At 41.0% G+C, this 25,336-nt stretch overlaps 1 protein-coding gene across 1 annotated transcript in view; it reads right to left on the bottom strand.

Annotated features, from left to right (window-relative positions):
- Window positions 1–213: 213 nt before the first annotated feature.
- Window positions 214–25,336, bottom strand: part of NETO1 (neuropilin and tolloid like 1) — a 204,861-nt gene continuing 179,738 nt past the window's right edge. The window contains exon 11 of the mRNA XM_082259265.1: window positions 214–714. The gene's annotated coding sequence lies outside the window, so the exon portion shown is untranslated. The remainder of the gene's footprint in view (window positions 715–25,336) is intronic.

Here is a 25,336-nt window from a genome sequence, read left to right as displayed (position 1 = left end):
GAATTTTTAGAGTGAAAAAAATCTCCACAAATTATAACTACCCAAGTATCCTGTACACAGAATGCCAATTTTTTGGACTTACCAGATGCCAGAAAAGTAATAAAACAAAATGAGCATTATTGACTAAAATAAATTAACATACATGAAGACAGAAGATAAATATCTTATTGCCATTCAGAAAGAAATATGAAAAATTCTTATTTGTATGAATTTTTTTATTATTCCAATTGTAGGTGGATTTTGTACTATTCATTTTATTTAAATAATTAGTTTTAAAAACCATGAATATTTATTTCAAGGAATTAGTAGGATGAAAATTACATACAAATTAATAAAGTTTATTAAGAGAAATTAATCATATTTTGCTTCACATCAGTTTTGTTTAATAAAACATAAAATTAAATTTCAGCTCATTAAAGAAAGATACCAAATAATGCTGGGGTATCTGCAATCAGTAACTAGATTCTTCTTCAAGTATCCAGTAAATTTCAAAATGTATTTAAAAACTAAGGAGCACTTGGTGGCCAGCAACCAAATTACAACAAATGTCATTGAGTAGCAGAATCTTCATATTGAGGGTAGGAGTGTCTGAAAGTCCTATTATGTGTAACAAGGCAGTGGAATGAGATTAGAACAGAGTCCACTCTCTGAAGATGGATGTGATAACTTTCTAAAGAGCATACTTTGTCTTTTAGAGTACCAAAAAGTTCTTCTCTGAAAGCAAAACATATAATTAAAACACTTCTCCCTAAAAAAGCAAAAAACAAAAATAATCATGTTAACAAATACTAATTGCTATTCTACAGAAATATTGTACAGTCATAATTTTTACATAAAACATGCAGTCAGTAAAAAATGATGAAGGGTAATCAAAAGCATGGTAAAACTAAAGTGACAAAGATTTTTTTATATTACAGCATTTACAAATCATGAAGATGGTTTCAAATGTGTTTAGGAAACATAACTACAATTATAGTTGTCACTGTCCTTCACAAGTGCATGCAAAAACATTATTTAATGTTAATAAAATTATGTATTTTTTATGCATAAAAATCCTAAGAACCCTTGCCAAACAAAAGTATATATTTTTATATATATATATATATATATATATATATATATATATATATATATATATATATATATATATATATTTAGTATTATTTATTAAATACATTTTATCTATCAAGCATGAGAAAAATTAACATATTAATATCTGATTAGTAGAAGCAATGAAAGAATGCAAAAACATAAAAAAGAATGTCACACATGCTATCGTAAAAATGTTAATTCAGAACTTATGTGTGACAATATTGACATTCGTTGAACTCCAACTGAATAAGAAGGGTGGGGGAACATACTGAACTCAGTGTTACCCCTTTTTCCAAAATGCACAAGTCAGCATCAAAATCATCAGAGTGAACACCCCCACATTAGAAAACAACCAGCTCCAGCAGACCAAGTTGAATAAACAAAACATCTAGCCGGATCATAAATCCTGCTTAGCCCTTGATGCTCTGCAAAGCCTCACATCAGAAACAGCATTAAACCAGAAACTTTTAATTAAGCACCATTTTAAATTTGCTAAGCAAAAAAACCTTAAGTAGAGCCCTTAAAATGCCTTAATGCAGGTGGTAAATACTTTTTTTATTTTTTTTACTAGTAATGGCATTGATCAGCAATTTTTAGTGGGACTGCGACATCTAACACTAAGTGACACTTTTTGGGAACCAGTGACACCAATACAGTATTCAGTGCTAAAAAAAAAAAAAAATGCACTGTTATTGTATAAATGACACTGGCAGGGAAGGGGTTAACACCAGGCCAATCAAGGAGTTAAGTGTGCTCCTAGGGAGTGCTTTCTAACTATGGGGGGGGGGTGGATGCACTTGAGGAAAAGAGAGATCTGTGTTTCAGCCTAGCTGAAACACAAAATCTCTATTTTACTCCCTGACAGAACAGTGGTCTGCCTTGTTTACATAGTATATATGAGGTGGGCGGTCCGGACCTGGTTAAAGAAATACACATTTTAGTTTTTTTTTTTTTTTTTTTTTTTATCTGCCAGAATCAAAATCTATTCATATTCAATGAATCCTGGTAAGATACAACTACATTTATAACAATTGTCTACTAAAATAATAAACAACTGTTTGGTATCTCACATGTCTATTCTAGGAGGCAGATGAGATATATACAGTATCTTCTAAGGAGAATAGGCATAAGATCTACAGTATATCATGTCTGATGTCTATTGAATAGTGCTTTTCTTCTGTACAATAATATGTTGGTAGCTGCATTGTAAAAAATTTTAAATCCAGAAATATTTTTATAGAACATTAAAAAGAAAGAAAAAGGGGACATCGGTGCTTGTCTCGCTAAGTGTTGGTCCAGGGGATAAATTCCCAAAGCTATATATATATAGCACAAAATCCTAGTAGTACTATAATATACGTTTCAAAATATATATATATATATATATATATATATATATATATATATATATATATATATATAGTGAATACCAAAATATAATGAATGAAATCCAATATGTGACTTTTAGTGATACGTGAGAAAGAAGTAAATGATATTCATAAGTGCACAAAAAATAGAAGTTGGTTTGTGAAATGATGATAAGATAACCACAATCAAAATATCAATCAATAGATAAATACATGAAAAAATAATAATTTTTTGATAAAGTCTCGTGTGTGAGTGACGCAACGTGTCGGAAGAAGCCAGGTGACGGCACTTCCGGTCTACGGCCGAGACCGGAAGTATCGGAGGTTCACCGCATCGGCGGTTACTGAACTGATTTTACCCTATCTGTAAGTCCTGTATGCTTGTTTTTAATAAATAATCCCTATGTACTTCACGATGAGTGCCCGTTCATTTTTCTGAGTGCACTGGAGGAGGAGTGGAGGAGGACAGACAGGCATTACTGAATGAGGCGGACAACATCTATTTAAAGGAGACCCCTGAAATTCCATTAGAGGTTCCCATCAGTGGAGGAAAAGTAGATATCCTGATCCAGTGATCTACTGTCACTAAAACGCCTTCAAAGGTGTTTGTGGAGGTGATTGGCCACTGCACCCATATTAGGATATAGCTCACTTCTAGTGGCATGGTTTACCCTTAGAAGTTCCACGAAAGTCACCATAACTTTTTTGTGAAGAGTCACGAGATTCACCCCTCTGTTTCAAGCATTTATTTTACACATTTTTTTGCACATGGACTTATTTACTATTATCACCCCACGATTATTATTTTTTCATGTATTCATCTATTGATTGATATTTTGATTGTGGTTATTTTATCATCATTTCACAAACCAACTTCTATTTTTTGTGCACTTATGAATATCATTTACTTCTTTCTCACATATCACTAAAAGTCACATATTGAATTTCATTCATTATATTTTTGTATTCACCATATATATATATTAAAACGTATATTATAGTACTACTAGGATTTTGTGCTATATATATATAGCTTTGGGATTTTATCCCCTGGACCAACACTTAACGAGACAAGCGCCGATTTCCCCTTTTTCTTTCTTCTTATCCTTGCAATAAGCGGTGACACTTTAGAATTGGCTGCCAGTTTCAGGAATTTTGGTCCAACTACACAGATTCCACCCCACTCTTACCTTTTCCTATACCCCGTTGGCAGCGCATTGGCTTCTTTTTTTCTGCATTTATATAGAACATTGTTTCTCAACTCCGGTCCTCAAAGCACACTAACAGGCCAGGTTTGCAAGAAAACTGAAATACATCACAGGTGATATAATTTGCTGCTCAGTGATTGCAGTAGGACAAAATCCCCATTTTTATTTATGGATTGTCTCCATATTTGATAGTCATTTCTTTTGCATGTGTGCGCTATTCTTTTTTAATATACATGTCGCTTGGTTCATAGCTGCGCCGGCTTTAGATATACATGTTCAGGGTTTGCTCCCCCAATTTTTGCTTGTTTATTATGTACTCAGTCTGACCAGACTTCTGGGGTTGAGCACCCCACCCCCCACACACACCTGTACTCTATCAGTGTCCACTCTCAAGTAGATATAGGAGGAGTCCCTTGTAGTGCATTAGCACATCTCTCCCAGCAAGGAGTGTTGTCTCCAAGGGTTGGAGAGGCTGGATTCACCCCTTTTTTATGCATAGTGTAGGACCCACTGATAATGGGGTACTTTGACGTAGTGGTGGGCTTGAGCATGATATGGCCATATGGTGGGACAAAATCCCCATTTTTATTTATGGATTGTCTCCATATTTGATAGTCATTTCTTTTGCATGTGTGCGTAGTGTTGAGCGAACACGGACTGTATTATTCGTGTTCGTACCGAATAATTGGATTTTTTGTACCCGAACACGGACACGGACACTTTACTGTATGTTCGGGTAAAAATCCGTGTTCGGTCGTTTTATTTCCGGGTTTTGCATGCTTTGGCGCTCTTTTCATGGCGGGCTTTCAACAGCCAATCAACAATCGTTTAACTGGTGTGCCTTAAGCCATCCCAGCCATGCCTGCAAATGTCTCAGTAGCTGTGATTGGCCGTCTGAAGCATGTGACCAAGTCTTTATAAGTTCGAGGCAGCCGCAGCGGCGTCATTATGCTGCTTAGATTCAGGGACAGAGCACACATCAACGTGCTGGCTGCTGATTAGGGAAAGATAGGCAGGAAAAAACCATTTGTGTCCGGATAGAATTGAGGGACAGGTCGGAGTGTTTAGGCAGGGCGAGTTGTAGGCATTTTAGGGATAGAGTCTGCTGAATTATATAGGGTCAGTGTCTTCTACAAACTACAATCGATATTGCTGTGTGGGGGGTGGGGTCTGCACTCAATCCTGATCTACGATCTCTTCTCAATCCTGTTAGGGACAGAGTCTGCTGAATTTTAGGGAAACTGTGTTCTACAAACTACAATCGATATTGCTGTGTGGTGTGGGATTGGAGATAGGCAGGTGTCAGTGATCCACATCCATTTTTCTGTGTGTGAGCTGCAGTGAACACAATCTTTTTGGGCTGCAGTGAACACAATCTTTTTGGGCTGCAGTGAACACAATCTTTTTGGGCTGCAGTGAACACAATCTTTTTGGGCTGCAGTGAACACAATCTTTTTGGGCTGCAGTGAACACAATCTTTTTGGGGTGCAGTGAACAAAATCTTTTTGGGGTGCAGTGAACACAATCCTTTTTGGTGTGCAGTGAACACAATCTTTGTGGGGTGCAGTGAACAAAATCCTTTGTGGGGTGCAGTGAACACAATCTTTTTGGGGTGCAGTGAACAAAATCCTTTTTGGGGTGCAGTGAACAACATCCTTTTTGGGGTGCAGTGAACACAATCTTTTTGGGGTGCAGTGAACAAAATCCTTTGTGGGGTGCAGTGAACACAATCTTTTTGGGGTGCAGTGAACACAATCTTTTTGGGGTGGAGTGAACAACATCCTTTTTGGGGTGCAGTGAACAAAATCCTTTTTGGGGTGCAGTGAACAAAATCATTTTTGGGGTGCAGTGAACACAATCTTTTTGGGGTGCAGTGAACACAATCTTTGTGGGGTGCAGTGAACACAATCTTTTTGGGGTGGAGTGAACAACATCCTTTTTGGGGTGCAGTGAACAACATCCTTTTTGGGGTGCAGTGAACACAATCTTTTTGGGGTGCAGTGAACACAATCTTTGTGGGGTACAGTGAACAGAATCTTTGTGGGGTGCAGTGAACACAATCTTTGGGGGGTACAGTGAACACAATCTTTGTGAGGTGCAGTGAACACAATCTTTGTGGGGTGCAGTGAACACAATCATTGTGGGGTGCAGTGACCTCAATCTTTGTGGGGTACAGTGAACACAATCTCATACTGAAGGTTTGAGGGTGCTGCCTGTTCCATACTCCCCCTACTCCTCATCTAGCCTTTTAGGGGTACAAACAATAGTAATTGGGGCCTAGTGTGGTTGTGTACGTGTGATATACATACACTTTTTTGGGATCATATTTTCTATTCCGCTATTTAATCAAAAACCTTTGGGGATCAGTTAAATTGGGGGATAGTCTGTGTTGGTACGTGTGAGAGAGATCCACCTTTCCAAGTTGTTGGGGTTCATCTCATACTTCTGAAGGTTTGAGGGTGCTGCCTGTTCCATACTCCCCCTACTCCTAGCCTTTTAGGGGTACAAACAATAGTAATTGGGGCCTAGTGTGGTTGTGTACGTGTGATATACATACACTTTTTTGGGATCATATTTTCTATTCCGCTATTTAATCAAAAACCTTTGGGGATCAGTTAAATTGGGGGATAGTCTGTGTTGGTACGTGTGAGAGAGATCCACCTTTCCAAGTTGTTGGGGTTCATCTCATACTTCTGAAGGTTTGAGGGTGCTGCCTGTTCCATACTCCCCCTACTCCTAGCCTTTTAGGGGTACAAACAATAGTAATTGGGGCCTAGTGTGGTTGTGTACGTGTGATATACATACACTTTTTTGGGATCATATTTTCTATTCCGCTATTTAATCAAAAACCTTTGGGGATCAGTTAAATTGGGGGATAGTCTGTGTTGGTACGTGTGAGAGAGATCCACCTTTCCAAGTTGTTGAGGTTCATCTCATACTTCTGAAGGTTTGAGGGTGCTGCCTGTTCCATACTCCCCCTACTCCTAGCCTTTTAGGGGTACAAACAATAGTAATTGGGGCCTAGTGTGGTTGTGTACGTGCGAGATACATACACTTTTTTTGATCATATTTCCTACTCCGCTATTCAATAAAAACCTTTGAGGATCAATTGAATTGCGGGATAGTCTGTGTCGGTACGTGTGAGAGAGATCCACCTTTCCAAGTTGTTGGGGTTCATCTCATACTTCTGAAGGTTTGAGGGTGCTGCCTGTTCCATACTCCCCCTACTCCTCATCTAGCCTTTTAGGGGTACAAACAATAGTAATTGGGGCCCAGTGTGGTTGTGTACGTGTGATATACATACACTTTTTTGGGATCATATTTTCTATTCCGCTATTTAATCAAAAACCTTTGGGGATCAGTTAAATTGGGGGATAGTCTGTGTCGGTACGTGTGAGAGAGATCCACCTTTCCAAGTTGTTGGGGTTCATCTCATACTTCTGAAGGTTTGAGGGTGCTGCCTGTTCCATACCCCCCCTACTCCTCATCTAGCCTTTTAGGGGTACAAACAATAGTAATTGGGGCCTAGTGTGGTTGTGTACGTGCGAGATACATACACTTTTTTTGATCATATTTCCTATTCCGCTATTCAATAAAAACCTTTGAGGATCAATTGAATTGCGGGATAGTCTGTGTCGGTACGTGTGAGAGAGATCCACCTTTCCAAGTTGTTGGGGTTCATCTCATACTTCTGAAGGTTTGAGGGTGCTGCCTGTTCCATACCCCCCCTACTCCTCATCTAGCCTTTTAGGGGTACAAACAATAGTAATTGGGGCCTAGTGTGGTTGTGTACGTGCGAGATACATACACTTTTTTTGATCATATTTCCTATTCCGCTATTCAATAAAAACCTTTGAGGATCAATTGAATTGCGGGATAGTCTGTGTCGGTACGTGTGAGAGAGATCCACCTTTCCAAGTTGTTGGGGTTCATCTCATACTTCTGAAGGTTTGAGGGTGCTGCCTGTTCCATACTCCCCCTACTCCTAGCCTTTTAGGGGTACAAACAATAGTAATTGGGGCCTAGTGTGGTTGTGTACGTGTGATATACATACACTTTTTTTGGATCATATTTTCTATTCCGCTATTTAATTTAACTGGGCCTCCATGCGAGACCTGTGTGCCTTGTTGCGCTGTTTTGAGTACTCCACCAACATGGCCAGTGGCAATGACGCCGTTCTCAGCTTAACTATCCCACTTCTATGCCTCCTTGAAAAAACAATTCGGGCGATGATGGAAGAGGATGTGGCACAGGATGAGGAGGAGGAGGAGGATGAAGAGGTAACATTTCCAAGGCTTTCAGGGCAGTCATTCGCAAGGGGCTCCGAGGGTGGGTTCCTGCACACGCAAACGCCAGGGACGCAATTGTCCAGCAGGGGCACAGTTCTGGAGGATGAGGAGGATGAGGAGGAGGAGGAGCTGGAGGAGGAGATGGAACCATGTTCACAGCAGGGTGGCACCCAGGCCAGCTCATGGCCATCACTGGTGCGTGGCTGGGGGGATACAGAGGACACGGACCATACACCTCCCACAGAGGACAGCCTTTCGTTGCCTCTGGGCAGCCTGGCACACATGAGCGATTACATGCTGCAGTGTCTCCACAACGACCGCCGAGTTGCCCACATTCTAACTTGTGCTGATTACTGGGTGGCCACGCTGCTGGATCCCCGTTACAAGGACAACGTACCGTCCTTAATTCACTCACTGGAGCGCGATCGCAAGATGCGCGAGTACAAGCGCACGCTGGTAGACGCCATGCTGCTGGCATTCCCATCTGACAGCGGGGCCACAGTGGAAGCACAAGGCAGAGGAGGAGGAGGAGGAGGTCGCCAACGCAACCAGGGCACCGCCAGCACCTCAGAAGGCAGGGTTAGCATGGCCGAAATGTGGAAAAGCTTTGTCAGCACGCCACAACAAACAGCAGCACCAGCAGCTCAGATGGAACGTCTTAGCAGGAGGCAGCATTTTACCAACATGGTGGAGCAGTATGTGTGCACACGCCTACATGTAGTGAATGACGGGTCTGCCCCCTTCAACTTCTGGGTCTCCAAATTGGGCACATGGCCTGAGCTTGCCCTTTACGCCTTGGAGGTGCTGGCGTGCCCTGCAGCCAGTGTATTATCTGAACGGGTATTTAGCACGGCTGGGGGCGTTATAACAGACAAGCGCAGCCGCCTGTCCAGAGACAATGTGGACAAGCTCACGTTCATTAAAATGAACCAGGCATGGATCCCACGGGACTTTTCCGTACCTTATGCAGAATAGCAATGGATACCGACCTTACCCACCCATTGTTCCATTTTTGCTCTTTCTCACTCTTTTGGGGTGTACCCTCATTTAAAATTTGTGAAAAGAAGCAGTGTTGGCTACCTCGTCCTCCTCCTCAGGGCCAGATTAATGTAGGGGCTATTGGAGCTGCAGCTCCAGGCCCCTACCTTTTATATAGGCCCCGGGTTGGCCATATTCACTGTTACCGCTCTTCTGTCACTTGTAAACACAGAAGTCTGGCTTCTATGCTCGCTTCCCCAGGCAGCACCCTCAGAACCTCCCCACACAGCGTGAAGGCCGGACAAGGAGGGACAGTTGGCGATGCATGGATGTGTTTATGGGCTTCAGAGACAGCATCCCATGTTGAATTAGGCATGCATGGCTGCACCCTTCCTCCTCTGGGTGCATGGCAAGGCACGGCCCTAAGGCCCTTCAAAATCCTCAGCACCAAGCCCATGATGCTGTTAATCCGGCCCTGGTCCTCCTCCACCGCCGCTTCCACCTACACCGCCCATAGGTGTGCGCAGCCTATTGCATTAAGGTGTGCACCCCAAAGTTGAAATACACATGCATGTGTTTGCCAGCAGGGAGAGTAATGTATCGGGGCCATGTACCTGTAGGCAAGGAGAAATAGAGCAGAGCAGGTCCCAGGGAGATCTTTCCCATCTCCTCACTGGCAATGCTATGTGCCCTAGGTGATTAGGGTGTGCCCAGGCACACCCAGCACACCCTGTGCGCACGCCTATGTCACCGCCACATCCACCACCACCTTAACCTCCCTCCTACTCCATATGGGCCTCGTCCTTCAGAGATGAAGAAGAACATTGTTTTATTTTTCTGTTTTTTTTTGTTGTTTTAAGTTATTTCCCTATCCACATTTGTTTGCAGAGCACTTGCCATGCTCTTAATTACGTTTTGCTGCCATTTGCAGCACTCTAGCCCTTTCCTTTGGTGTTTTAGAGCCATTTTAGTGCCTTAAAGTTCGGGTCCCCATTGACTTCAATGGGGTTCGGCGTCCGGGAAAAGTTCGGTAAAAGTCCGGGACACGGACCCGGACTTTTTTTTAAAGTTCGGCCGAACCCGTCGAACACGGACATCTAGGTGTTCGCTCAACCCTATGTGTGCGCTATTCTTTTTTAATATACATGTTGCTTGGTTCATAGCTGCACCGGCTTTAGATATACATGTTCAGGGTTTGCTCCCCCAATTTTTTGCTTGTTTATTGCAGTATTATAGTCTGCATCTCCCCAAGGTAATACTTAAAATCTGGCCTGTTAGTGTGCCCTGAAGACCGGAGTTGAGAAACACTGATATAAAACATCTACATCCACCTCTATGCTCAGAAAACATTAGCTTCCCTCCCTCTAAAAAAGTCTCACAGACCCGATGTGTTCTCAAACTAATATTACAAGGCGTTTTAGGTTATGCTCTCTCCCCATATGGCCAATCTTTTTACATTTGGCTGCTGAATTTCCTCCCGAAATACTGAGAGCATACAGTGTAACCCTGCTGAAACCTGACAACGATCCAACAACTCCCTCTAACTTTAGACCTAAATCTCTCCTAAACTTAGATAAAAAACCATATGCTAAGATTATTGAAAGGCATCTTACGCACATAGCATCCACCTGACCAAACGGGATTTACATCTGGTAGAAAATCTTCATATGCCACCAGGTGTATTATCAACTTCATCCATTTTGCAGAGCTTCGTTGCGTGCTTTCTCTGCTTCTATCTATTGATGCAGAGAAAACATGCGAGTACATTGGAAATATAGGACCCAGATGCTCCTCAAATTTGGGTTTTGCGGAGATATTCTTTCTGTTAAATGCTATTTTAGCGTTGAACTCCTAACCTTCTGCTCAGGTCTACATCTCCAGTATGTTGTCCAAACCCTTCAATATTACAAACGGAACGTGTCAAGGCTGTCCATTGTCACCTACCATTTTTAAACTTACAATTGAATCCTTGGCAGGGAAAATCCCACCCATCCATTTTAGGATTTTAGTTGCGCACCAGACAGCATAAGATTAACCTTTTTGCAGATGATGTCATATTGCTCCTCATGAACCCCCAAGTTCTCCCTACCCAATGCCCATGAAGTCCTCACTCATTTTAGTAATATCTCATATTTTAAGGTCAACTTTTCTAAATGGCTAATTTTGAACCTAAGTGTCCCAGAACATACTAGAAACATCTTACAAAGCCAATTTCCCTACTCTTGGGCTGTAGATGGAATATCCTATCTGGAATCACCCTAAAACCTATAGTGTCCTCTCTAACACACGCTAATTATAAACCCCTCCCCTGTAAATTGACTAAAGAATTCCAACAGTTCTCTAAAGTTAATTTATCTTGGTTTGTTCGTCTAGCTGTCTACTAAATGATGGCGCTTCTACAAATACTGTACATTTTGTAATCCCTTCCCCTTAACATACTCAAAGTCTTAAACCTCTATGTTCAACCATTATATTTGGCAAGGAAAGCGGCCACGATGTCCACACCCCTGATTACTTAACCACAGGAAAGTTGAAGGCATGGGATTAATAGATATTAAGCATTAGTATTGTGCCACACAGCTCGACTAACTCAAACTTTGGCTTCAACCCTTTCCAGAAATCCTTTGGCTAGATATAGAACAAGCTCAAGCACCAGCTCCTGACCTGCTCGCCCTATTGCTAGCCGATAGGTGGAGGCCTCCTGCACTAACGGTTTTGCTATTATCAATAGAATTATCTTTACTAGCCTGGAGGGCCATGCATTCCACTCTGGCCCAGGAACTAACATTGCCTGTTCAAGTTCTAGAATCGTTAATTCCTAAGATTACTGTATCTCAACTGACTACCAAAGGTGTCACAAAATTCCCAAATCCATTGGGGCATTGTCAGGGGAATTTCAGCTTCAGAGCCATCAATATTTTGCACTTTTGCGTATTGCACAATTTCTGTGTCAATATCTCCCCCTGAAATAAAAATACACTCCAAGGTATGAGAATTCTTTACAGATCCAAATTCTCCACGCGGGGGATATCACTTTTCTGTGCACTACTTCAAGACAAATTGACTTTTGTCAAATCTGCTGCCATAATACAATGGGAGCGAGACCTCAAACAGCAATTCACAGATGTCCAATGGCTTAAAGCCTTAAGCTCCTTATAAGCTGCGACACAAAATGTAATGTAAAATAAGCAATGAAAACAAAGCACTGGGAGTTAGCCCAAAAAACAGTATTCAGTTGATACAACACTCCAGTACGTATATCCACATTTTCCTCCTGTGGATCTCTGTATATTTAAGAATGCAAATGTCTAACCAGTATTTGGCACAAAATATCTAGCATTCAATCCGACATCACTGGAATCCTATTACCCCCAAACCCTAGCCAAAGCGCTACTCAATTTAGGAATGGAACAATGGCCGAGAATTTGAGAAATTGGAAATCCCAACTATCCCCTAATCCTTCAGAAGTATTCTCCTTGGTTAAAACGAACTTCTCTTACGAAAAAGCCCTTGCCAATAGTAATAATCCTTACTTTTCCTTTTCAAATGGTTGGCAACCTTGGATAGAGTGGAGTTCTGTTCATAACACCTGAATATCGGTTTATTGGGTCTCCTTGTTTCAATGATGCTTTACCACCAATTTGTCTTTAAATAATAATCCAAATTATTTTTTTAATATTATTTTGTTACTATTTGTTTACTATTTTGTTTTCTTCAATCTTAAGTAATACCTGAGGATTTTGATTTATTGTAATAACTTCACTTTCCTGTAATATCTCAAGTTCATTGGCATATACTTATGCTTTTTCCTGTATATATGTTGAAAACTCTTATAAAAGAGTTGGAAAGAATTTGCCAACTTGTCTAGGCTAACTGATTTTGATATCTTCTTCATAGTTTAATTAACTATTTTCTAGCATTAAAAGCAAGGTCACCACTGGATCTGATGCACTGCCAACCTTGCCCTAGAGCAGGAATATGCAAACTGTGGCCCTCCAGCTGTTGCAAAACTAAAAGTTCTATCATGCCTCTGCCTCTGGGTGTCATGCTTGTGGCTGTCATGCTATGCATCGTGTGACTTGTAGTTCTGCAACATCTGGAGGGCCAGAGTTTGCATATACCTGCCCTAGGGAGTATGGATCAGCTAGCAAATTGGTAGAGCACATATTCTAATATTCACTCGCCACTATCAATAAACTGATATACTATATACATCAACTATTACTATTACTTTACTGTTTTACAATGTCTAATCTGCAAACGATCAGTAGTAGGAGCTTGACAAATAGCAGGGTGTACTTCACAGAAATAAAGACTAGTAATCAGTTTAAGAGTGTCTGACTTCATTTTTAATCCTAATGGCAGCCCTCTTACTGAGGTTCCCTTTTGGACCTCTTAACTTAAAACATTTCAATTATTCATGCATGTATAAATGAAATAGGTAAAAAGACATTTGCTTTTTTATATGATTGGCCAAAATAAAGTAAATATTCACACAATGTATTGTGCAAAGCTTCTCAACCCCTTTAGTAAATCAGCCTCATTGTGATTAGCATGCTAATATAGTGATTAGCCACACAACTGTAAAGCACCATTAATGGCAGGAGTCAGAGAAATACACAAGCATTTTACATTTACACTTAACACCCCATGTCCAAAGGCACAATCATCACTTCCCTTGTTCAACCCTGCTAGTATTGACAAGGTTGCTGTACTTTTTTTTAACACCCATCTAACCACCTGCCCCCTGGATCCTACTCCCTTGAAAATGCTACGCTTACCCTCTGACTCTATTCTACACTCTCTAACTCACATCTTCAACCTCTCCATCTCTTCTGGCATCTTCCCCAACTCTCTAAAACATGCGCTAGTCACTCTCATCCTTAAAAAGCCCTCACTGGCCCACACCAATCTTCCCAATCTATGCCTCATCTTCTCATTCCCCTTCTCCTCCAAACTCCTTGAACGACTGGTCTATAAACGACTTAGCGACCATCTGACTAAGAACAAATTTCTTGATCCCCTTCAGTCTGGATTTTGCCCTCAACAATCCAAGGAAACTGCTCTCCTTAAACTCACAAACAGACTACTAACGGCTAACACCAATGGACACTATTCTGTACTACTCTTCCTGGACCTTTCTGCTGCCTTTGACACAGTGAACCACCCCCTCCTCCTCAAAAAACTCCACTTCCTTGGTCTCTGTAAATGTACTCTTCACTGGTTTTCATCCTACCTATCCCAATGCACCTTCAGTGCTACTTACAACTCTACTACCTCCTCTCCTCTTCCTTTATCGGTTGGGGTTCCCTAAGGTTCTGTTCTTGAACCTCTCCTTTTCTCAAACTATACCTCATCCCTGGGTCAGCTGATTGCCTCCCATGGCTTTCAATATCATCTCTACTCTGACGACACTCAAATCTATCTTGCCACCCCTCAGCGCACTCCATCAGTCTCCTCACGCATCACCAACTTACTAACAGACATATCAGCCTGGATGACACATCACTTCCTCAAACTCAACCTATGAAACCCGAGCTCATGATATTTCCTCCCCCACGTTCCTCTTCCCCTGAACGACTCAACTATGAACCTATTCCCCCATGCCAAGGTCCTAACCCACTCCATGGTCATCTCTCATCTCGATTATGGCAACTCCCTCCTCAATGGCTTACCTTTAAATAAGCTATCCCCCTTCCGTCGATCATGAACAGTGCTGCCAGGCTCATCCACCTTACAAACCTGCTGCGTGTCTGCTACCCCACTTTGCCAATCCCTCCATTGGCTGCCACTCAACCTCCAAATTAAATTCAAGATACTAACCATAACTTACAAAGCCATTCATAACTTGGCCCCCAGCTACATCACTACCTGGTCTAAAAATACCAACAAAATTGTTCTCTTCGTTCCTCCCAGGATCTCCTGCTCTTTATCTTCCTTGTCTCCTCTTCCAATGCTCGCCTCCAGGACTTCTCCAGAGCCTTTCCCATCCTCTGGAATTCTCTACCCCAATCTGACTGACTATCTCCTACTTTTCCCATTTTCAGACGATCCCTGAAAACACATCTCTTTAGAGAAGCCTATCTGGCCTATCTGTACATTTATCTTCTCCATCAGCACATCCCCTCACAATTATTATCTCTTGTATCTCTTGACACTCCCTCTTAACCTTCCTAGCGGTATTTCCGGGGTTAAATTTTAGTGCCAAAAGCGGTAACCCACACTCGGGGTACCGACAGAAAGATAGCTGGATCCTGGTAGAGGGGTTACTTACCTTTTACCCGGGATCCAGCGATGTATGCGGGCGGTGAGCGGCGGCAGGGCTTCCTCCTGATCCCCTGTGTGCCCCGGCTTCCGTCTCCTGCAACGTGACGTCCGCAGGGGGGTGGAACCGGCGGGAAATTCAAAAAGTAAATGCACAAACACACTAATACACTGTAATCCTATTGAATTACATTACTAAAATAAAATAAATTGACCTTAGATTGCCCCCCAGTGCTTTCTCCATTGCACTTCCTGCATTTTTCCTGTACCTTGTGTCTGGATACTGCAGAGCGACCATGGCATCAAACAAGCGTGCGGCCACCTCAAAAGCGGTATATGACCTGCTGGGCGACAGCGATACATAATCGTTTGCAGAATGGAGTGACAGCGATTCGTGGGGAAGTTCGTCATCAGACGCAGAAAGCGATTTCAGTGATGAGCCTGCGACTGTGCCCAGCGATGTGCGGACTTGGTGCTCGGTCGACTGGCGTGCGGAGCACGTAGCATCCCCAAGGTTCCCGTTTACCAAAGCACCTGGTATCAAAGTGGATGTCGAGGATGACAACCCCTTGGCATACCTGCAACTCTTTTTGACCGATGAGGTTATTGAAAAGATTGTTGTGGAAACCAATCGGTACCAGGAGCAACAAGCTGCAGCACATCAGCGGTTTTCAAGGAGCAAGATGTGGGAACCCGTGACCAAAGCGGACATCTGGAAATTTCTGGGCCTAATTATTCTGCAGGGAGTGGTGGGGAAACCCCTGCAGAAGTGGTATTGGACCACCAACAAATTACTGGCCACTCCTTTTTTTGGCACGGTTATGTCGGAGTACAAATTTTCGCTCATTATGAAGCATTTGCACTTTACAAATAATGACGAATTTAACGAGACTTCTCATCCAGCTCCAAAGCTCAAAAATATTTGGGACGTTTATCAAATAATTTTGAAAAATGTCCAGCAGTCCTATGTCCCAGAAAGAGACATTTGTATAGACGAAAGTCTAATGGCCTATAAAGGGAGACTCAACTGGATACAGTTTATTGCATCCAAGAGAGCACGCTTTGGCATAAAGTAATTTATGCTATGTGAATCCAGCTCTGGATACATTTGGAATTCGGTCCTATACACCGGGAGAGGAACCAAATTCAACGAAGGGTTCAGCAGCAATTATTGAATGGCAACTGCTTCAGTTCTGGCGCTGATTGAGCCTCTGCTGAATCAGGGGTACTGTGTCACCACAGACAATTTTTATACATCCCCAGAACTGTATGAGTTCCTTCTTCAGAACAAGACGGATGCGTATGGGACCGTTAGAGCTAACCAGCGTGACATGCCCCCCACCTTTGCCAACAAAAAGCTCAAGCCCAGAGAAATAGTTGCCTGGCAGAAAGGAAAAATGTTGGCACTGAGATGGTGCGACAAAAAATATGTGTGCTTGATGAGTACCATCCACAACACTTCTACTCTCATGGTACACACAAAAGGTGGAAAAGATGTTATGAAACCACAACTGGTCATGTATTATAACAACAACATGGGAGGTGTGGATAGAGCTGACCAGGCCAAAAAATATTATAAAAAAATATTCAGGCATCTCCTTGAACAGTGTTTGTGGAACGCATTCATTCTCCTAAAAAAGAAGAGTGACAGGCCTGTGGTTCATGCGGACTTTGTGTGGAAAATTGCTGAGCTGATATTTCTCAGGCACCAAACACCAATGGCTGTAAGTAGATCTGGACGCCGTGCTGCTGGTGTTGTGAACCCCGAACGCCTGACCGGTCGTCACTTTATGGACCACATTCCACCAACGGAAAAGAAGTCTGCACCCACAAGGATGTGTGTGGTTTGCTGTTCCAAACGTGACGACACTGGATGGAAAATCAGAAAAGAAACGCGGTACTACTGTCCTGACTGTGACGTTGGACTTTGGGCTGTACCCTGTTTCAAAATATTTCACACCGGGACGTTTATTGAAACAATATGACCACTAATATTGAATCCTTTTTGGAAAAAAAAATGCATCCTTGTTTGACAAAAAAAAAATGTCAGTGTTTTTGATTACGTTATTTACTATAATTTATTGAATAAAAAGTGTTATTATTATTATATTATTATTTGTTATTATTTTATAGTTATTTATTATATTATAATTTAGGATTTTGTGTTTCCAACTTTATCATACCCGGAATGTTATAAAGAAGAACGCACAGTAAAAAGAAATCATATATAAATAGTTGGTTTGGGCTGCTCATCCTTAAGAATTACTAGCAAAATAATGGTACCGCTTTCAGCACCTAAAATCCGAAATAATCATACCGCCAGGGAGGTTAAATTGTAAGCTCTAATGAGCAGGACCCTCTGATTCCTACTGTATTAAAGTGTATTGTAGTTGTACTGTCTACCCACAAGTTGTAAAGCGTTGCATGTAAACTGTAGGCACTATATAAATCCTGTATAATAATAATAACAATAATAATAATAATTTAGGGAAATAGAGGAGTTTCTTTTTTTTAAAGTCAGAGAAATAAAAATAGAACAGAATATATTTTTCTGGAGTCAAACATAGGATTGAAGTTAGGATTTGCCAATTTCATGGGTTTGATGCTAACCATGTGTGTTTGGACCCAGTAAATTTATGTCACTTTCACTAGGCTAAATAAATTGTAACTGTAATGCTCTGATCTTTGAACATAGGTCAGATGGCTTAAAATGGTCTAAAAATGGCAGGGGCAGTTGGGTGGGTATCTTTTGGAAGCTGTGGAAGTGATTGGGTGGCTTTAAAACTGCCTGAATCCCTTCCAAATGAAAGCTCATTGCCTCCTGAACAAATTTTAACTACACATGTATTTAAATCCTATTCTACCAGCCATCATTTATTAATGGTGCTGGCAGAAAAGTGAGTAAACAATGTCACAAATCATATTTTTTCCATTCCATTTTGGATAGACTAAGTAATGGTTAAAACCTTTATGAGATTTTCTATATGTGTCCCATTTGGGAAATATACAGTACCTTCATAGTTGGATACATTAAGGGTATCATATTGTGTTTTATCTTGATAATATATTTAGAGATTATTTTAAACATCTATTCTGGTTATAAGAAAAATATTTTATATCATTTTTGATCATTTTATTTTGTCCTTTAGTCATGATGAAGTCATTTAGTTTTAGTTTTGTCTTTACGTTTTGTTTTTAATGTTTTTTATGTTTAAGTAGGGTCATTTTAAAAGTGATCATTTTGGTATGCCACAGAAGCCATTCATTCAAGGTGGTGCACCCTAGTAGAATATAGGAAAGGTTGTACTCATCTCTCAATAAGAATTTAGTTTTTTCCCAAATGACCACCAAGACAAGTTTGAGGTGGCCACAAATACTGTTACAATCTCTAGGAATTTTTAGAGACTATTTAACAACTTGCCTCCCATGCCAATTCCGACTCTTCTCTTCCAAATGTAAAAATCATATTTTTTTTGCTTTTGCTAGAATTTTTTTTTTGTAGAGACCCTAGGGAATAAAATGGTGGTTGTTACAACTTTTTATGTCACACGATATTTGTGTTGCAATTTTTCAAACGCAATTTTTTTGGAAAAAAAAAAACACTTTCATAAGTCAAAAAAACAAAACAATAAAGTTAGCCCAATTTTTGTGGATAACGTAAAAGATGATGCTATGCTGAGTAAATAGATACCTAACATGTCATGCTTTAAAATTCCACACACTCGTGGAATGGCGCAAAACTTTGGTACTTAAAAATCTCCATAGGCGACGCTTTAACATTTTTTACAGGTTATCAGTATAGAGTTATAGAAGAGGTCTTGTGCTAGAAATATTGCTCCCATTCTAACGTTCGCGGTGATACCTCACATGTGTGGTTTAAATGTTGTTTACATATGCGGGTGCAACCTAAGTGTGCATTCGCTTCTGTGTGCCAGTATGCGGGAACGAGGGCGCTTTATTTATTTATTTATTTTTTTTTTATTATTGTTTATTTTCCTTTACATATTTTTATTTTTACACTTTCCCTTTAACTTTTTTACTTTTTAATTACTTTTATTCCTTTTACAAGGAATGTGAACATCCCTTGTAATGGGAATAGGGCATGACAGGTCCTCTTTATGGAGAGATGTTTGGTCTCTAGGCTGAAAAGCCTGAGATAAAAAAAAAAAATCTTCCGGTGCTGGAAGTGACGTCATGATGTCTCTTCCAGCCTCTGAGAGTCACAGAGATGACCAGGGACCAACTGGTCCTTGGTCAGCTCTATGGTAAACTTCTGCCGCTGGCAGGTTCATTCTTTGGCTTGCCGATTGCACGGGCGAGACAGGAGAAGCACTGGAAAAACAATCAAGTAGCAAAACAGCTGCTATGATTGTTTTTACTATGCAGGGAATCACCGGCTGAAAAGAATGATATCTGGATGATGCCTGCAGCTGCAGACATCATTCAGATATCCCCACTTCAAGTCCCCGATGTCATATGACATGAACCCGGGTGAGTGGTTTGGTGCAAGGCCAATTCGGTGCCTATATTAAAAAAGAGACAAAGAGGTTGGTTAAAGGCAAATAGACTGTGCACTCTGCAAGTGCAGTTGCTCCAGAGCTTAGACAATGAGCTAAAGCTTCACTTTGCAAAGAAAACCCAATCCCATGCAAGAAAAATAAAAAAAAACAGTATTTTTGTTTGCACATGATTGGATGATGGAAGTCAGCAGAGCTTTTGCTCATTTACTATTCTCTGGAGCAACTGCTCTTGCAGATTGCAGTCTATTGGCCTTTAGTAAATCAACCCTAAAGTCTTTAACAAGTAACTGCAGACATGTTCATTTACCTTCTATAGGCAAGAAGATACTTGAGAGTTTGATAAAAAGCCATATTGATGAGTTTTTGCTAGAAAAATATTCTAAGTGATAGTCAACATGTATTCAAGAAACACTGAAGTTCTCAAACAATTCTGATTACTTTTTGAGGAAGTTAGTAAATACTTAGACAAATAAGTGTGTAAGGTAATGTATGTAAGCTCAGAACATTTGAAAAAACTGGCTAAAGTCTGTATTCAGAAAGTAGTGAATAATAATTCATACTCTGAACTGCCTAAGGTTATTAATAGTGTACCCCAAGACCCTCATCAAGGAATACAGGTACGGTATGAATATTTAAGACAACTTTACTCCCTTCTTTGTTTATTTTTTGCCCCCCCCCCTAGTAATCTATACCACACCCTCATCTAGCATAAGCGTCAGTCTAGTATAGATGTTGAATGGATCCCATGCCACTTTGTTTGCAAACACATTTTATTTATAAATGCCACTTTTGCTTTAGTACATCTTACAGGTACACAACTTTGCATGCCGGTTTAATGCATCCCCCAAGGATGTTATTTGACTTGTTCCAGCCAGCTATACACTTATATGTAGGCCCTAGGCAGGTGGGCTTTAACACCAAGCGACCCCATATATGCGTCCATAGGGAACAGCTTTACTATGCTCGAGAGTGTGCTCACTGTAACTAAGATCCCAAGGGCAGCTCCTTATGCATACTTACAATTGGGAGCTTGCAATCATGTGACCGCTGTTACTGCCAATCTCAGTGGCCACAAGATCTGAAAACCTTAAAGGGCCAGGACGTCAGTAGCAAAGGTGCTAAAAGATTTGTATATTTTTAACAACTACAAAAAAAGATCTCTTGTCCTTATGCTCATTTCATGCACCACATACACTATCATACATACACTATAGATACAGAAAAAACTCATGGACATACTGCCCAGACCAAAAGGGGATTTTCAAAGTGCAAATATTGCTCTGATATGATCATAAAATCCATGAAACGTTATTAAAATATGCTAAAATATAAATATTTTAAACCAAGGTTTTGGTAATCTCTTCTCTGTAAAATCCATAGTCATCTGCCTATCCACCCATATGTTATAAATTCTAGTCATTATATATATAAAAAAATATCTCCAAATCGTAATCGATGTTATACTCTGTATAGAGGATTTATCCAATGAAATGTATGGCAGATGTTTTTAAGATGAAGGTTTTGCAGATCAAGTCTGCCTCTTTAAACAGCACATGATGTTTCTTTCTTAAAATATATACAGCATAAGAGTCAATGACTTAGAACATTAATCTAAAAGGATTCCCTTTAACCACTTTACCACTAGAGGATTTTGCTGTCTTACGTCTGGGCCACTTTTTGCGATTCGGCGCTGTGCAAATTTAACTGACAATTGCGCGGTCGTGCGATGCCATACCCAAACGAAATTTACGTCCTTTTTTTCTCATAAACAGAGCTTTCTTTTGGTGGTATTTGATCACCTGTGCGATTTTTACTTTTTGCGCTATAAACAAAAAATAGCGTACATTTTGAAAAAACAACAATATTTTACACATTTTTTTATATGAAATTCCCCCCAAAAAAAATTTAAAAATCAAATTTTTTAAAAATTTTTGGCCAATTTGTTTTCTGCTACCTATGTTTGGTAAAAAAATTCACAATAAGTGTATTTTGATTGGTTTGCGCAAAAGTTATTGCATTTACTAACTAAGGGAAAGATTTCTGTCATTTTTGGTGTTTTTTTTTTAACGAGTAATGGCGGCGATCTGCGATTTTTTTTGCAGGACTGCGACATTGCAGCGGACAGATTGGACCCTTGACTGACATTTTTGACACTTTTGGGGTTACCAGTGACATTACTGCACTAATCAGTGCTATAAATATGCACTGTTACTGTAAAAATGACACTGGCAGGGAAGGGGTTAATTTTATTGGAGAGGGAGGGGTTAATGTATGCCTGGTGCTTACTGACGTGTGTGGGGGGAGGTGACTGAGTGACACAAGGACAGATCCAGCGTAGCTGAACCCTGCAATCTGACCCTGCCTGTCACTTAGGAGATCCGGCCGCTTGTGTTTACACAAGCGGGCGGATCTCCACACTAGATCCCCGACGATCGGGGAAGAGCAGCAGCGATCACCGCTGCTCCTCCCCTGGCCCGACTCCCGCTGTGACTGAATACAGCGGGAGCGAGCCTCCGGCGGCACGCGCGCGCCGCCGAGAAAGGGGAGTGTCTGATGACGTAGATCTACGTCGTCAGACGATAACGAGCCCCTTTGCCGCAGTACTATTACCGTACGCAGACGGCAAGTGGTTAAGGAACTGCAGGAGGAGCAATGAGTACATCAATAAGACTATCCAAGTGTTAGTCTTGAATTAACAAAAGAAAAAGGGGAAAAATCACAAGATAGATGGAATAGTTTGTCACATGGGCTTATGTGCTATATGTTTTTCAGCTCCATTCGGTTTACCAACAAGTACTGTGTGTTTTCTTGACAGTGGTGGACTTTCAGTGAGCCTGACTGAATCATTACTTATACTTTACTCTTAACCCTTTTTCTTTTGGTAATTCAGAAATAACACATGGATAGTTTTACTGATATACTCTTTTGTTCTTTCTGCAGTCTCTTGAGGGAATCCTTTTAGATTCATGCCCTAAGTCATTGCCTCTTATGATACATTTAACTTCGCTATAAATATCTGAACATACTGAAGATGTGTCTTTATGTGTTGATAAGATCTGTTTAGTGAGAATTATGTGCATTTCTTGTAACTAATATTGATTGTATATTTTTGAATAGAAACACCCTGTGCTGTTTGAAGAAGCAGAATTTATTTGTGTGATGTTAATTTTAAAAATGTCTGCCATCCACTCCACAGAAGATAACTTTATAGAGAGTATAGCATCTATTATGGTTAGATAGGCAGATGATTATGGATGTTACAGAGAAAAGATGATCAAAATGTAATTTTAAACATTTATTTTATTAGTATTTTAAGTAAGGTTTCATAAATTTTATATTATCATTTGTGCTTTTGAATTCTTGATCTTATCTTTACTTTGAAAGTCCCATTGTTTTTTTTGTACATGGTCTCCATGGTATTGGCCAATTCTCTATGCCCTTTTTTTAACAATCTTATTCCCAATAACTGATCCTGGTCTGATTCGGCAGAGAACCGATCAGTCATTAGATACACACCAATGATTTTTGGTCTGGATCTGGTGATCGGTTTCAGCCAATGGCATCATGTCCCCTGCCTGTGTAATGTAAACACAGGCAGGGGACGTTATGTAACTTTCCCTTCTGGAGCCCTTTCGGTTCCAGGAGAAGAAAGAGAGACATCAAAAACATGAGTTTCACCAAGCACTACACTGACACTACCTCACATAGGCACATTTAACCCCTTGATCACCCCTGATCACCCCCCAAACCCCTCACAGTGAACACTATATACAGTGGTATACAGATCTTTTACTGATCACTGTATTAGTGTCACTTGTGACCCTAATTTGCACTTGCGTTAGGCACAATTAGGGTTAGGGCACCCGCCATATATCCCCTAATAAAGTTTTAACCCCTTGATCACCCCCAGTTAACCCCTTCATTCCCTATCACTCTATGCACTAAATACAGTATATAGATAAATACTGATCACTGAATTTAGTGTCACTTGTGACCCTAATTTGCGCTTGCGCTAAGCCCAAATAGGTTTAGGCCACCCGCCATCTATCCCCTAATAAACTTTTAACCCCTTGATCTCCCCCAGTTAACCCCTTCACTCCCTATAACACAGTGCACTAATATATACAGTATATCAGATAACTACTGATCACTGTATTAGTGTCACTTGTGACCCTAATTTGCGCTAAGTCCAAATAGGTTTAGGCAACCCGCCGTCTATCCCCTAATAAAATTTTAACCCCTTGATATCCCCCAGTTAACCCCTTCACTCCCTATCACGCAGTGCACTAATATATACAGTATATCAGATACTTAACTGGTCACTGTATTAGTGTCACTTGTGACCCTAATTTGCACTTGCACTAAGCCCAAATAGGTTTAGGCCACCCGCCATCTATCCCCTATAAAGGTTTAACCCCTTGATCTCCCCCAGTTAACCCCTTCACTGCCCTGTCATAGTGTTCACTATATACAGTGATTACCGATCACTGTATTAGTGTCACGGGTGACGCAACTTAGGCTAGTTAGCATCAGGGTCCCACTACACCACCGTTATTTAGCGTCAGTTAGAGTCAAGTACACTAACACACATACACACACACACACCTCCATTACTAGTATAGTGTTTGAATAGATCAATATCTGATCTGATCAGAACTATGCTAGCATCCCAATAGTTTAGTGTTCCCAAAACGCAGTGTTTGCACAATCAGCACTGAATCCTGCCAGCACCTGCGTTTAGCCCCTCCTGCCAGCCCACCCTACCCAGGCAAGTGTAGTAATCAATAGATTACTGTCACTTCCAAAAAACACAAATCACACAAAACCGCTGCGTTAGCAGAGTCAGGCCTGATATCTGCTAGCACTAGCAGTTTTTTTTGTAGCGACCAAATAGTCCTTGACAACCAGGTGCTTTTTTACCTGTTAGTCACACTACTGTACCGGTAAATTTAGTTACTAAAATGACCAAACGTTGGTACAGTAGTGCAGAGGCTTACAGTATACTGACCATGTCAGATGAGAGTGATGGGGAAGCCTCACTGGCAGAATCAGGGTCAGTATACGGACCTGATGACAGCAGCGGTTCCCTGACAGATAGCTCCGGCGACAGAGGGGTCCCTGTTAAAGTCAGGCATACCCGATCCCATTCTGGAGTTGCTGAGATGCAAGAACCGGATGTTTCTCGTATGCAGCAGAGTGCCAGTACTAGTGCCACTCACACTTCTCGTGATCTGGCAAGCACGAGCGGCCTAGTACACCCTGGACCTAGTACAACCAGCACTGCAGTAACATTTGGTGAAGTGGCGAGTCCCATAAGTGCAGTTGAAGCTGGTGCGGTGGCTAGCACGAGTAGTGGCCCACAGCCACCGCGTATTCGAAGACAGGCCCGTAGAGCCCATAGTGCCATCCCTGAAGCGCTGGCATGTCCTAATTGGCAGTCCACAAATTCCACAGCGCCAGTACTTCCCCCATTCACTGCCCAACCCGGAATTCAAGTGGAAACAGCTGGTTTTATTCCCATTAACTTTTTGAGCTGTTTTTCACTGGAGATCTTTTCAGATCTATTGTGGATCAATCAAATTTATACGCATAACAATTCATCGCCGCCAAACCAAATT

This window comes from Pelophylax lessonae (genome assembly GCF_965119305.1).
Source record: "Pelophylax lessonae genome assembly, chromosome: 5".
Classification (NCBI taxonomy): Eukaryota; Metazoa; Chordata; class Amphibia; order Anura; family Ranidae; genus Pelophylax; species Pelophylax lessonae.
The sequence above is the reverse complement of the archived record's forward strand: the minus strand, read 5'-3'. Positions and strand labels throughout refer to the sequence as shown.